This window comes from Doryrhamphus excisus, chromosome 1 (genome assembly GCF_030265055.1).
Source record: "Doryrhamphus excisus isolate RoL2022-K1 chromosome 1, RoL_Dexc_1.0, whole genome shotgun sequence".
Classification (NCBI taxonomy): domain Eukaryota; kingdom Metazoa; phylum Chordata; class Actinopteri; order Syngnathiformes; family Syngnathidae; genus Doryrhamphus; species Doryrhamphus excisus.
In genome coordinates this window covers 6,912,539-6,928,980 of record NC_080466.1, presented here as the reverse complement: position 1 = coordinate 6,928,980, position 16,442 = coordinate 6,912,539, and positions in this window count along the sequence as shown.

The window sequence follows — 16,442 nt, the reverse complement described above, 5'->3', positions numbered from 1 at the left end:
AGTAACTTGTCAAAAAAATTACATTTCATTTTTTTAAACTACCAAGCTGTATCTGTTTTTTATGTATAAAGTGGCCTATGATGTATTTTAATTTTACACAAATAAAGGCTTTTATTTTGTTTAAGAGATTGCCCTAGACAGACCAAATCAATATGAATCAAACACAAAGACTAAGTGGTTTGGTCCGCAGCATATCACAAAAGAGGCAAAAATGTACATAAAACGCTGTTTTCAAAGTGAATATTTTTGTTTTGCCTCAAACACAAACATAACAGCTCTACTTCCATGGATAACTACCCCCCCCAATTCATCCATTAATTGCTGCAGCTCCAGAAGTCAAGATGAATCACATATACAAGGGGTGTCCAATTTTTTTTCTTCTAGGCCTGCAGACTGAAAAATCAAAAGGTGGAGGGCCAAAAAAGAAAAAAATAAGGGTAGGCTGGAGCCAATCCCAGCTGACTTGGGGTAAGAGGCAGGGTACATCCTGGGGTGGCCGCCAGTCAATCGCTACTAATGAATTCAGTTGACATTATTTCCTATGAAGAAAAGGAAGAGAAAAATAACCTTAAAAATAACCAGCATCAGCCGTAGCGGATAATGTTCACCACTGTATGTGTTACCCTTTATTGTGGGTACCAATTTTACTTTCCATCATGTTGTTTTCCTGTGGGGGTTTCACTAGTCCCAGATGGAAAACCACCTTGTTAATGAGACCTGTGCTGGGACATCACAAGTAATTAAGGCATCAGCAGCCTTGTAAGCAAGAGTTCAAACTAGATCATTTGGAAAGCTTGTGTCAGAGCACTTACACAACCTGTGCTTTATAGTTTTGCTGACTAGTTAGTTGTGCTAGATCTATCCTATACAACAACAACACTCTTATTGAGGTCGTCAGCCATGTTTGTTGTTTACTTTCAACTACAATGCTTTGAGGTCAGCCCTCGGAAGCTCCGAGTGGGATATTTCCAGTTTCTCAGTTGTCTGGAAGGCACACTGCTTTTTAAAAATGTGCATAGTGATTTTTTATGTCTAATGGCTAATGTGTCTGAAGAATAAGGTTTCATTTGTACACTGGATTTGAATATGTAGAATAACATCACCTACTTTAGTGACCTTTAAATAGGGTAGATCTAATAATAAATAATATAATAAATATAATATTGCAATAGTGTTTCAGCCAGGACACCGCCACTTGTTCAGAAACGTGTGTAGTGCTAATACAATGCATGTAGGTTTATACTTAACTACGGATTTAACATAATGACATCTCTCAGACCGCCATGAAGCCTAACAATGATTTTTTATAACCACTTTAGGTTACTTTGATCCCTGTGAGAATCCCAGAGGAATCCCTCAAAAAAGCCTTCTTGGAATCACCTTCATGGTGGCGATGACAAGGTAAAAGAGTAAAGTCAAAAAAGACAAAAGTAAAATCTATGAAGCATACCATTTGTGCCAAGCAATGTGCCAGAAAAATGTTTTTGATATGTAACCCCAAGCTGGTCAATTCAGTGGAACTTCAGTCACTCAGCATGTGTGAAACATTCTTCTTAGGATTCTGTCAACCCGACTCAACATCAAGGAAAGTGGGTTTGCAGGGCAGCAGATGTGCTGTCTCTTCAAGCTAGGCTAAGTAACTTCAGATTTTTTTGACAGCACGATTCAAACAGGAAGGGAATGTTCCTTTCCGGACAGGATGGACAACTGAGACTGTTGCAGGCAAGACAGGGCATTCACATTTTTTTTTTTTGCAAAAGTTGTATGATTGTGACAATAACTATGAATTAACAAGATCACATCATGTATGGCGTCAGTCTAGATCAGCTCACAATGTGCAGAAAATGTTTGCAGACATATTGATGTGGTAACTTGTATGGAACTTATTATTGATGCAGACTTCCTGTACATTCTGGTGAGCTCAAATTCAATAGTGTTTTTCACCTTCACTACCAGAACTTTCTTTGCCCCCATGGCAGGTCATTCAGCAGTTGTGGTCAATAACAATGCACAGGCAATTAGTTAGCAACGTGGAGGATCCTCTGTTTGGGCAAAGGGACTATTCATTCATTTTCTACTGCTTTTTCCTCACAAGGGTCGCGGGGGTGCTGGAGCCTATCCCAGCTGTCTTTGGGCGAGAGGCAGGGTACACCTTGGACTGGTCGCCATATATAGACACATATAGACAAACAACCATTCACACTCATATTCATACCTACGAACAATTTGGAGTCGCCAATTAACCTAGCATGTTTTTGGAATGTGGGAGGAAACCGGAGTACCCGGAGAGTACCCGGAGAAAACCCATGCACGGGCAGAACATGCAAACTCCACACAGAGATGGCCGAGGGTGGAATTGAACCCTGGTCTCCTAGCTGTGAGGTCTGCGCGCTAACCACTAGGCCGCCGTGCCGCCCAAAGGGACTATATTCTGTATTAAGTTCAATATAGTAGGGAGCAAACAATTTAAAAAAAAAAACAACAACAAATCATACACAAACTGGAGTGTATGAAAACCAAGGTTTGACTGTACTCATTTTTATTTTATTTTTTTCATTTTGGGAGTTGCAGTAAATCGTCACATTGTGACTTCTAGACAGACTTTCCGCAACATTTATTTTTATATTAAATGATCATCCCCAAGTTTAGCACTTGGAAGAGAAGTGATATCAGTCAGACAGTGAGGCAGCAAACTGTACATTCCATGTAATGGTAGAATATTGGCGCAGCTTACATGAGCAGCACAACTATCCTTTATGTGATACCATGTCACGCCTCCTGTGTGTAATAATCCCTTCTTGGTAATTCGACTGAAAGGACGATGACTGAGCAGCCAATTGCTTGGGGTGGCCCTGAAATTATGGATATATAGTGACAATGGTGAATTATCATTTGGTTTAGCGAAAAATTACTCAACAGTGTCCTACTTTTTAAGACGTGTTAGACACTACTGCGCTCCAGGCCACACAAAAAAAAAGTGAATGAGAAAGAGACGTTAAAGACAGTGTCTACAATCCAGATGGAAAAGGAAGAATAACGAAGAAGCATGATATGCAGATAGACGTTGCAAATGAAGAGGTACAAATGAGATATAAAAGGGTGAAAGGTTCACACATTTATGGGTAAATTACACATTACCTTTACTCCCCTTGCACAGATAATGTCAAGTTAGTATCACAGTTGCTGGCTTCTTCTCCTCGCTATACAGCCCCTTGGATGCTCAAGTTTTACATAAGAGACACCTGACATTTCTATTACCATGTGTTTTAGTTTAAGCATAAATGATAAAGATGTGGAAAAAAATGTCACAGAGGTGTCATGACGTGCACTTATTTTTCACTTTTGATGAGATCATAAATGTTAGGCTTTTATTGGACTCCCATCAGTGCAGGAAAGCTAAGGCAGAATTAGAAAAAGCCCCAGAATGACTGCAAAGGGTTTCCTAATGAAGCCTCTCAGTCCCTGCGCCAAAGTGACCCATTTTCTATCGCTCTCCTCTCTTCTTCCTCTCGCTATCACTGATGCAGCTGCCCTAAATTCTTCTTCTTCTTCTTCTTGGGAAAAGCATATACATAAATTTAATTAAAAAAGGCTAAAATGACTGGCAAAGATTCTTATATTCAATTTCCCTGAGCCATTAGTCCTTGGAATTACTGGGACTCGAGTGGGTGAAAGTGTCCGACGGGGGTCAGTCTTCATTGGTGGCAGGAAATGTCAATGTGCAAATTACAAAAACACAGAAATGAACTTTTATTTCAAAGGACAAAAAAAAGGAGATTGAGTGTATGACATAACTGTGGATGTTCTTCTGCTTTTTAACAGAAATAATTTCATTATCATACTGCCAATTTCCCGTTTGCATTTCCGATTCAGTCATCTCAGTACCAGAGGTTTATTGGAAGTAAGGCATTTATTTAGAAGGCAATTGGACATTTGCTTGGCAATGGAATGGAATGTAACGGTCTCACTACTTAGTTCTCTGCTTTATCACTTCTAGTACTGCTTAACAGCCTTAACACGGCGAGCGGAGCAAATAAGTTAACTGTATTCGACTTTGCACTTGCTTCATGGCCGTAAGACTATGCTGACATGTGTTTAGTTTGCGGTATGTTTTAGTTATTATGTAACTAATATCATGTCTAAAGACACAGTTTCTCGCATTAAAACTGAAATTTGAATAAAATATGTCATGAACACATATGTCACTGCTAGATAAATAGATAAAGATGATAAAGAACACAACAGATGGAGCTGACAGAAGAGTCACTACACAGAATAATAACAAAATAATAACAATAACAATATAACAGCATAGCATAAGGTAAGGTAAACAAACACACAACTACGATAAGGGATAATAAACAGCAAGTAACGTTAACTAGAAACACAGATTTTTTGCAACTATTTACAAAAAGTGGGCGGAACGGCGGACGAGTGGTTAGCGCGCAGACCTCACAGCTAGAAGGACCAGGGTTCGATTCCACCCTCGGCCATCTCTGTTTGGAGTTTGCATGTTCTCCCCGTGCATGCGTGGGTTTTCTCCGGGTACTCCGGTTTCCTCCCACATTCCAAAAACATGCTAGGTTAATTTGTGACTCCAAATTGTCCATAGTTATGAATGTGAGTGTGAATGGTTGTTTGTCTATATGTGCCCTGTGATTGGCTGGCGACCAGTCCAGGGTGTACAACGCCTCTCACACGAAGTCATCTGCGATAGCATGCAGCATACCCCCTCAATGAGGATAAGCAGTATAGGAAACGGATGGATGAGTGTGTTTATGTATTCATTATTACTGAATTAGCCTACAAACTCAACAAACTCTATTAACTTTACTATTACACATTCCTTACCTTGTATTTAAAAAAAACATCAACTGTTTTATGTTCCACATGAACTTTGCCATTATCAATACATTCTGACTGCAGTTTCTGGGTCTATCAAATTGAAACTTCCACGAGAACTTGGTGTATTTGGAAGAAAACACTATACTAAAGGACCAGTCTGTTAAACACAGAGCTAGAGAGATCTCAGAGAGGGCTTTCCACACATTGCCAATGCAATCTCTTAAGGATCTACAGTTTTTGGAGGAGGATTAAACTTTGAACTACGGATTGTTGCAAGCTTGGAAACTCCATCAAGTGGAGAAATAGCATTTGTGGGGGAGTGTGTCTGTGTGCATATGTGTGTGTATGTGTGTGTGCTGTATTAAACGGACACGTTTTTTTGTTGTCCCTGCAAAGAGACAACGCTGCATGGTCTTTTGGCTTTAATTGTTTCGCTGTGTCCGCAGCTGCATCAGCAATATAAAGGTTTCATGTTGCAATTTTCTTCAAACCTTAGGGATTATTACCTGCATCACACTTTGCTTGTGTGCAACTTTGTGATTGGATTGCGTGCAGGATAATACAAACAATTCTTGGCTGATTTATCCTTGAAATTCAGGAAATAAGTCATGGCAAAACAGGAAGGTGGCGTCCATGATGATCTTTGTCCACATGGTATCATGTCTTCAGTGTAGGGCTGCAACGATTATTTAGATAATTTGAATACTTGATTAATCGACAAAAATTTCAGTAGAATACTCGATTACTAAATATTCGATCGCTGCAGCCCTACTTTATTGAAGGTAAAAGTCATTTTAAATGTTCATTTATCCTCTTCATTTGTCATTCATAGGCGTTTAGAATTGTTTTATGCATGTAAAACTTTAATTGTACAAAAGAAAAAAAAACATGTATTTTTGAGACTTGTGGCATAACTGTATTACTTAGCAAATAACTACAGAATCAACTGCTGATGATATCACAGACGGGCGAAGGAAGATGACTTCCTGTTTCCATGTATTAGCAAACTGGCTAACATTTTGTGATAAAAAGACATTAAGAGCCCAGTTGTACTCACAGTGTATACATAACACAACAAAATGTAAGTAAACTGAGGCAAAATTTGGTTGTAAATTATTTACGTTAATGGGAACACATGCTCACCGGGGCATTCATTAACCAAGGTTCCACTGTATAAGAAACTTGCTTTTGACAGTCGATTATGCTTAGTCTAACTTTATAAACAGGAATTAATAAGCAATTGAATAAAAACAAATACCCTCAGCTGTATGTTATTGACAAAACGTCCATACCGACATACACAAGTAACACTGTTTCATGTGTGAAGCAATGAATTATTTGAGCTTTTAAACTGAACCAGAAAAGATGAAGGCATAATATCAAACTCAGTTTTCAAACCTTTTAGGCAAATGTTTCAAGAAGCACCATAAAGATTTCATAAGGTACAAAGACGCTTGAGGTAGCTCGGCTCAAAGGTCAGCTCGATAATCAGCACTATTCTAGACACAAGTATCTGCTGAAATTCTTATTCCAAGCTAATTCTGTGTGATGGATTCTCTTTTAGATCATCACTAATACAACAATTCTGTATGTTTTACTGAGATAAAAGGTCACAGCAGATTATTTCATGTTTCATTAGTAAAAAAAATTAAGTATATCTGCACCAATTATGATCTTATCAGGCAAAAAATGTCACTCATATTAGGAGTGACTACAATGTGTGCCCCATCCATCCTCCTGCTTTTACTGTATTGATACAATTGCAAGTTGCATCACCTTTTCCTCTCGTGTGTGAACTTACACATGTGATACATGTGTGTGTCATCACACTGGTGAAAAATGAGGGGCATACATCTTCCAGTGAGAGGGAAATCAGTAATAGGATGGAGGTAAACACACATTGACGGACAAACTGTGCGCACATACACACTCAGGCATGAGCTATGGTCTTATCACCCCACCCATCACCACCCTCTCTTCCATTCCCAATCCCATAAAAACAGTTTCCATCCTTCAAATGCTCTAGCCATCCATGAGTTCATGCATTTTTAGGCCAAACATTTACCTATAGGACTATTTCTCCTCATTTCACACACCCTACTTACTACCTCCAGCACCTGCTTTAAAATAGCCTCTTTGCCTCTTCACCATTTACTTAGTTCTCTTCCGCTTCCTCTCTACTCCAAGCCTACCTTAACTTGACCTCACATCCGTCTCCTTTTCTCTTCTCTCCTCTCTTCTCCTCTCTCTCTCTCTCTCTCCCTCTCTCTACTCTTCTCTAAACTTTCATCATACGCCTCGCCGCTTGATCTATTAATCTCTGTCTCTCTCTCTCAGTCTTCCTTATCCCCTTGGCTCCTTTCCTCCCTTGCCACCTCTTCCTTCTTCTTCTTCTCACCCCATTTTTCTCACCCCTCCCAACTTCGGCACCTGCTGCTGAAGACGTCTAGACCAGGGGTCGGCAACCTTTACTATGAAAAGAGCCATTTCACCCACTTGCCCACTAAAGAAAAATAGCCTGGAGCCGCAAAACATTGTATGTTTAAAACAACATTGGTGGGAAAAAAAAGACGAGTTGGAGTACTCTTGCTAGTACTGGAGATAAACTTTTGTTTTTAAATGAGCTCTAATTTATTTTTTAGAATCGTCAAATAACTCATTAATAATAATTAATAACTCAAATAACTCAAAGTATTACTCATTTCCCTTCATGTTAACCTGTCAGAGAGAACTGGATAGCATCCTGTCTGCTCATTCAGTCACCAGTCAGAACTCAGTCAGGATGCATTCATGGTCTCACACAAAGTTGGATTTTTGTAAACTCATAACAAAGACGTGCATTTTCACCACACGGGTGCTAAAAAATATTCAAGCATTGCAAAGGGAGCCGCAACAAAGAGGCTGGAGAGCCACATGCGGCTCTGGAGCCGCGGGTTGCTGACCCCTGGTCTAGACCAATAAGGAGGGAGGAGGAGCAGCGGAGAAGATAAACAGGATGTAAGTAGAAAGACTGCAAAGATATTGCAAAAGGTTGATGATCAAAAGTGGATTTTCTTTTCTTTTAAAGAAGTCATATTCCTTTGAGTTGTCAGTTTCATTCTTGTGTGTGTGTGTCTGTGTGTGCATTTGGCCTCACCAGAGCAACACAACAGCAATCATTCAGCGCATCGCACCCACTTCACACCTCTGCCTGCTCAGTTGTCATTTCTTCTCAAATTGTGCCCCATTTTGAAGACCTGCCCAATTCATACTTGCTATCAAAGTGATGAAATCTGATCCAAAGGGATTTTGGACATATCTTTCACATGAAAAGGTGCTCAGAATGAATTTAAGGGAACTGATGTTAAGAGAGGCCTCAACCGAGTGATGAGGAAAATGAGGGCAAACAGATGCTAGATTACATCTTTATATGACACACACACACACAAATACACACACACACAGCGGTCTTTGATCGACTAGTCTGGTTCCCACTGTGTGTGTATACAGCAGGATGTGGTAATTAACCTTTCTCCTGCTGAGTCGAGCCATTAAAACGGCGACTGTAAAGGGGTTTTGTCACAAACATAAACCGGAACACAACTTGAACTGTTAAGAATTGTTGTACACGTTCGGTGACATTACGTATACGGCATCATTCAAAACGGCATTCTACCTGTACATGTCTCAACATACTGTATAGGTATACAGTATGTTAATCATAAAAGTCATATACTCATAGCGCTATAAACAATCTTCAATTGTAACTCATCATTCACATGCACACCAAATGTAACAGCAAGATGGAAAAGCAAATATACACCACGTGCATAATTATTGTATTTGGACCATTTGACCAGATTTGTCCATATTTCACAACTCTAAGCTGTAAGAACATGAATGCTGATTGGATTGGTGATATGTTTTTGTTGCAATGAAGGTTGCAACAACCTTAAACTCACACTGAAAAGTCCAAAAAAGTGAAAGGTTTTACAGATGATGTCTGTTTTATTTAACTGTGGAATAGATCTTTCTATTTACATTGCAAAGTTGGACTTGGATATGTTCACGCAGGAACAACTTTTGCCGCTGTAGGTCGCCATTATGAGGCACTGTTCATACCATACATAATGCAAAAACAGAAAAATATCAGAAGCACTGTAAGAGCTGTCTTTAAAATTTATAGCATCAGTTCATGCTGTGCTGTACATGTCTTCATCATCGTCATGTTGCACAGCAAATTTCATCATCCATGCTGCACGAGTCTTAACAGATACCAGAAGAGCACACACCCGTGTTAGACTCACTGCACTGGTTACCTGTAAAATTTTGAATTGAGTTTAAAATTCTCCTTCTTAAAAAGCACTTCATGATCAGGCACCGGTATAACATAAATAACTCCTAGTACCCTACCAACCCAGGAGAACAATGTGCTCCCATCTACCGTCTATCCCCCTACTCTATTTTCCTATGGCCGCCCCCCACCAGACCCCACTTGATCATGTGAGTGGCGTTTCAGTTGATACTCTGTTTTCATTTATGAGTAACGAGTATTAACGAGTAACCTTCATGTGTAAAGTGACATGCGATAACTGTTGCTGTGATTTGGCGCTATATAAATACATTGAAATATAATCATCATCCATTATAGTTCATTAGTGGTGAGTACTTATACATTTCACAATTGAAAATTATTTCATAAGAATGTGAAGTAGACGTCAAACATTTAAGGACCGATTAAAGAGATTCAATCCAATAGTTACAACAGTCACTTTTATAGTAGCAAATGTTGATCTGAAGCATGACCCAGGCTTTATTAGTATCAAAAATAGACATTTCAATTACTCATGTTTATTTGCTATTAACAGATGGTCCTGAAACATAACCATCCTTAAATAGCGATGATATATTGTATTCATTTAAAAAAGGTAATCCAAAATACTTACATTTAGTGAAATCTTTGGACACAATCCAACTGATTTCTCATGACTACAAATCTTGCATGTTGAGGTAAGGTGTTAAAAGCTGACAGCTGACATTAAACAGATTTATACGACATGGAGTGCTTTAATGTATAAGCAGGGATACCTAGTTAGTTTACTGCACCACTAATTGCATGATTATAAAGGTGACTCATTTTAATCTCTCATATAAATAAGGACAGTCAATAATAAAAAGAAATCCATCCATTTGAGGGTATTTAATTATGTTTTCAGACTTAATAGAGGAATGTGCATAAGGGAGGTTGACAAGAAGAAAATGGCCCAAGATGGATTTGAACCCAAACGACTGTTGTAATTACTCTTGACAAGTTCATATAATAAAATGGACTTAATGACTAAAACAAACTCTCACAGTGCACGGAGATGTCATTAGTGTTTGCTACTAACCAATCAGTCACCGTGAGTGGTGATAGTATTCAGTTCCAGTGAGTTGTAATAAAATATATTTCATTATCATTTGTAATGTTAGCAAATATGGTTCCTTAAAAGATAAATACCAGAGATACATAACCAAAAATACTCTCTTTGATGGTTGTGGATGACCAGTTAATCTGCAACAATTAGCTCACCTTTTGGACATTACATTACAGCCCTGCTACAAGCCGCGTGGTGGACGAGTCGTTAGCATGTTGGCCATACAGTCACAAGATGGGGAAGACCTGGGTTTGGTTTTCTCCGGGTACTCCGATTTCCTCCCACAGTCCAAAAATGTCAAGTGTAAGGTTAAACAACGATTCTAAATTGTCCATAGGTATGAATGTGAGTGTGAATGGTTGTTTGTCTATATGTGCTCTGTGATTGGCTGGCAACCAGTCCAGGGACCCTATTGAAGATAAGCAGTAGAAAAAGAATGAATGGACAGCCCTGCTGAGTCTAGGATCTGGTAAAGTCTCCCCTTCCGTTCAATTCATTAGATCAGGAAATGCATAAAATGCAAACAAGTAAAATATCACTTGGCCCAGGGTTAGATTACTTTCAAGCTCGACTTACAAAGATGAATGTATACAGAAATAAAAGAAAAGTGTTGGGTCCAAAGTGACAGATGGACCGACGGCAGTGAAACACACGCCTTTGTGCCCTCGAGTATGTTTAGTTGACGAGCACCAGCCAAACCTTACGCACTAATGAGGTTTTACTCAGAGCTCCAACTGAGAGCACTCCAAATAGTGGTGACCACACACACAATCGGAGAAAGGCTTAAATGTTCCAGCCACGACAAACACACACACACGTACACACACACAAACACACACAGAAAACAACCTTGAGCACCAAAGCAAATAGAACACCAAGGGATACACTACAGTAACATGGCATTGGTGTTTGGCAGCCTCGTTTTGTTCCCTATTGTGGGAGGGTTATGTTGATATTTATAGACAACAGACTGAAAACATTAACAATCTCTCAAAGCTAAATAATATCTTATACTTAAAATGTTTTACACAAAAGATGTAGTCGGTTTCTGTTTTTTTTTATTAGTATATCTTCTCAGGGGCAATACTATTCAGACGACACTTTAGAGTAGTCAGTGTACAGCCTGTATAGCAGTGTAGATTATACTGAAAATTAACTGACAAAGAACCATAATTGTCGAAATAGCAATAAATCAGCAGCATGGTCTGGGGGTGCATGAGTGCTGCCAGCTCTGAGGAGCTGCCGTTCATTAACATGAATTCTAACACTGTACTGTAACACCGAAGCAGCACAAGATCGCCACACTTTTGAAAATTGGGACGCAGTTTTCAAACCCAATAATGAGTCCAAACACACCTCAAAGATACCTAGTGCTTTGCTGAGGATGTTGAAGGTGTGAATGTGATGGAGTGGCAAAGTCTGTCTCCAGACTTGAACCCAAATGAACGCCTGTGGGGAGGGGCCACAAATTCACAAATTTCTTTCTCAAAAAATTACGAATGTGCTATAATATGCAACCAAACAAGACTCAGCAGTCAGAATTGACTTTCAAATTAAATCTAAACCCTACATCAGTAAACAATGCTGAATTTGCAAAAAATTTGTGAGGTCTGATTGAAACCATGACACTTATAATTATTATGCATTATCATTCATGGCGCAGCGCAAGGTGGCGCAGGGTGTCGGAGTGTGGCAGACACAACACAGTGGTAATTTGGTCCAGTGCACCACTTTGCGCAGCCAATTTGATAATTTGGTAGACTGGGCTGCGCAAAGATGGTCGTGGCGGCGAACCAGGGGAGGTGTCCACACTTTCAGATTGGCGCAGTGACAATTTTGACACAAAACAGCATGCCAAAGGTGCCCTGAATGATCACCAGCTCCAACCTGGTCGCAGTGGTAAATTGGCTGACAGGCGGACTTTGTGGAAACAGAGAAAGTGACCGATTAGACAACTAATAATTAACAACAACTAAAAACATGATTATAACATTAAAATCTGGCTGTAGGATATATATTTTTCACTGTTTTTTCTCAAGGAGGATGAGGACGAGATACTGAGAATATACCATCAAAGGTTCTCCTATTAACCGGCGACGAGGCAATGAGAAGTGTTCATTTGATTGGTTAAGATTACACTCGGATGTGTTAAAACCCTCTCACGCCTCCTCTCCTCCCTCTTTGCCATTTGCGTCGGTGGGAGGGATGGAGCCGTGGGTGCGCCGCGTCTGGTCTGAGACAATAGAGCCCTTGGACTTAACTAATCTTGCTTTGAAAAAAAACATTTAGCTTTCTTTCCCTGTCCTGTCTTTCATTCTCTTTTGACAGCCTGATTTTTTCTTTGGAGGGACATGATGGTGCATCGCTCACAGTGTACAAATGAATTGCTTAGCAAAAGGCAACCCTTATAGTAGGGTTGGGTGATAATTTTTTACATTTCGGTATATCTTCCAGTGATAAGAAAATGACTTATACCGATATCAGTGATAAACAAAATAAGCAGAGATGATGACTGCACACCGCTGAATTGGCCAATAAAAATTGAATTTCATGTAAAATGACATAATGTCAATGAAATGCTGTCATCGTGAAGAGAAGGAACTTGGAACGTGGGGGGAGGTATTTACTAGGCAGACTGCTCTCTCCTGGCATAAGTATAAATATAAATACTAGACTGCCTCCTCTGGAACTAAACAGGTTGAAATGTCGATAAACACGGGCGAAAGTTGGCAGAACCTCCTCTTACGGAGCGTGAATGGAAGCTCACAGGTTTAGCTTGGTTTAGCATGCTAGTAGTGTGTGTGTGCGTGTGTGACTCAGGCAGGATGAGTATATTTTCACCGCGTTGTGTTTTACCTCTTTAATGTAAGGAGCCTTTTCCAATGCCTGATGACGATGTGCAGTGAAAAAAAACACTCAGAGAACACACTACCATCCTTCACAATACAAGCTCCGTTTGCCGTCTGCATGAACAAAATAAGACTGTCATAAACAAAATGTTACATATGCAGATGGTATTGCATGGGTGACTGCATCTTCCTTAATTGCAAGTGCAAGTACTACAGTTTGTTAGAGATTTTGTAGCAATGTGTGCAGACGCTGACATCCCATTAGAAAAGTTAGTCAGTTTGTTATCAATAAATAAATATGCTTTACAATTTCAGACAATTGTATTTACTTATATGGGTTAAGGTTTGTAGCTGTTTATACTTATATTTAATTATATTGTCATATCGTGATACGTCAAGGCCTGTCACTATATTGGATAGATCGATTAATCGAACGATCAAAAAAAGGTCAATAAGTATGATGCACTCTATAAATTGATATGCATATTGATATGTGTGTATGTCTCTGTGTATGTGGCTGGATGACAAAAGGGTTCCCTCTGCATCGGGTGCATTGGTTGAATAAATGGAATGAACAGTGGGAGTGGACTCTAATCACGCTCAGCCTCTTTGTGGAGGCGGGGCTAATAACGGTATGGTACCCTAGACTGCAGTTAGCTCTGTGAGCCAGCATACACAAGTGGGACTATTTCGGTTTTAACACGGTGCGTGCACACAGACGACCGACACAGACATTTTTTTTCTTTTCAATGAACAAGAAATTACTGTACTTCAATATGATGTGCAGACTAGATATTTGTACACACTTTGGATTCTATACACTGATACTGATACTAATATCCAAGTTTCATTTCTATACTGTTGTCAACTGAGGAGATCAATTTAGTGTAGTGTACCAGTAGTGACTGTGTGTGAGATACTGTACATCTGTACTGTACTGATCTAATAAACATAAAACACAATCAAAAGAAACATGTACCCACACCACATAGTGATCCTCGACCCCACACTGATATTACACTGATATCTTTTGTTGTGAGAGACTGTCATACATTTAATTTTCTAGTATTTGGAGTCTACTGTAACAACACATCATCTCTGTCTGAGAGTAATAACTTCGAGATATACTTGCGCTGGAAGACGTGATCCGTAAATAAACAATAACAGCAGACCGGCTCGGTAAAAGTAGAAGGCGGTTTGTGACAGCCAGTTAGGACTCACAGTGGATGAGGATTTGTTGTACTGTGGTTTTATTATTGTTGGTGTGCCAACTGTGGAATGCAATTACACAGCTCCTCTGTTACATCTCATTTTCCAAAGTGATAGTTTAGCAGGCACAAGCTTCTATTCTATTCAAGCTTCTATTATATCTGTGTCCAATTTTCTGTGGCTGATATATCATTAATAAAAAAATGTAATCAATTAAACCTATACTATGTAATAAGTTGCCTTCAGTGCTAGCTGTGTGCACTTCCATATAACATCCTGCAAAATGACAATTAAATGAATGATCAGCGCGGGTGTGACATATACAATCACTTTCAACACAACAGGCTCGGAGAAGTGACCATTACCATTGTTAAGGCTCTTTTTGTGTCAGTACGGTGATACGGAACAGATGGGAAATGGCTAAGTTTTTACAGATCATATGAAAGTGGACTCTGTAATCGTCAAAACTAACGTCGCTGTTCAGAATTGTGTACAGTGCTTGTTTATTCCAGTCCATTTGGACTGTTGCTGTCCAGAACAGTTGCTCAAAAGGCAATCACACTTTGTGACAGTAGGAGGAGCCCTGGAGCAAAGCTTCCCTGCACTGCTGAACATGTTATACCCATTGAATGGATACGAAATAAATAAATATATCAATAATTGACCCCCTTTTGTGGCAGTTTGAAGTGTTTCATTTTCCTTCTTTCATGTCAACACAATGTGCAGTGAGCTGCCTGCTGGGGGCAAGCCGCACTTTTCGTAAGGGGGAGGAACCAAGAAATGAGACTGTGTCTTACCTTAAGAAGCACTTGAATACGTCAAACTGTGAAGAGAGAAAAGGGAAGAGATGGGGGAGAGGAAGGGAGAATACGTTAATAGAAATGTCGGCATGGATACAAGAACAAGAGTGCAGTGATTAAAAAAAAAAAGAAAAAAGGAGGCTGGTGGATTTGATTGCACTAAGAGGCCTGTAGATCTTTTCCCTGTAATTTTTCAAAGTATATTTATAAGTAACCCACAGCTATACAAGGCTCACACAACGCTTCAGGTATCTTACTTTAAATACACGGTAATTATTCCATAATGAAGAGTGACTGCACCCATTAATTAATTACACCCACTATGTACAAACAAAATTACTTGTAGACATAGACAGTCTAGATAAATGTTGATTAAATATTTTACAGGTGGTTCTGGACCCGAACGTGATAAGTGAATTTCCGCAAAGAAGGATTCCTTATTTATAAAAGAAATATTTTTACAGTTATAGCATTGGAAATCTGTTTCCGACTTTATGAAAAATCATCCCAATCATCTATGAGCCTATACCGATGCCAATGACATGGTTAACTGTACATTTTTCAATATATTTATGTTGCCAGTGGCGGCATTAGACAATTCCAAGGGCCCCTGTTTTCCCTTAATTTGTGTGAAACAATTTTTCAAGATGGGCTGCACAGCGGTCGAGTGGTGCAACACAGCGCGCAGACCTCACAGCTAGGAGACCCGAGTTCAATCCCACACTCGGCCATCTCTGTGTGGAGTTTGCATGTTCTCCCCGTGCATGCTCAGGGTACTCCAGTTTCCTCCCACATTCCAAAAACATGCTAGGTTAATTGGTGACTCAAATTGTGAGGTATGAATGTGAGTGTGAATGGTTGTTTGTCTATATGTGCCCTGTGATTGGCTGGCCAGGGTGTACCCCGCCTCTCGCCCGAAGACAGCTGGGATGCACCCTCGTGAGGAAAAAGCGGAAGAAAATGAATGAATGAATGATAAAGTGAAACCACAAAATTCAATGTGCAAAGCAGCAAGTATCGACAGTATTAAAGGCATATCTTAATCTTCATCTTATTCAGAACACGAAATACTGCATCATCATGCTTACAGGACTTGGGAGGTCAGTATGTCATCACACACAACCAGATCTTACAGTTCTCTAATGAAATGGTAAACCACTTAATGCAGTAAAGCACTCCTTGTAAGCTGAATGCTTTAACTGCAAATGATCCACATACAGAGAGAAGACAGAAGCAGTGCAAAGCTGCTCAAATGAAAATCATTTGATAGTGACTTTCATGAAATAATCATAAGAGGCTGCTCAGCAAAGATTCTTCATTTCAAGTGAGAACTTGCATAGTTT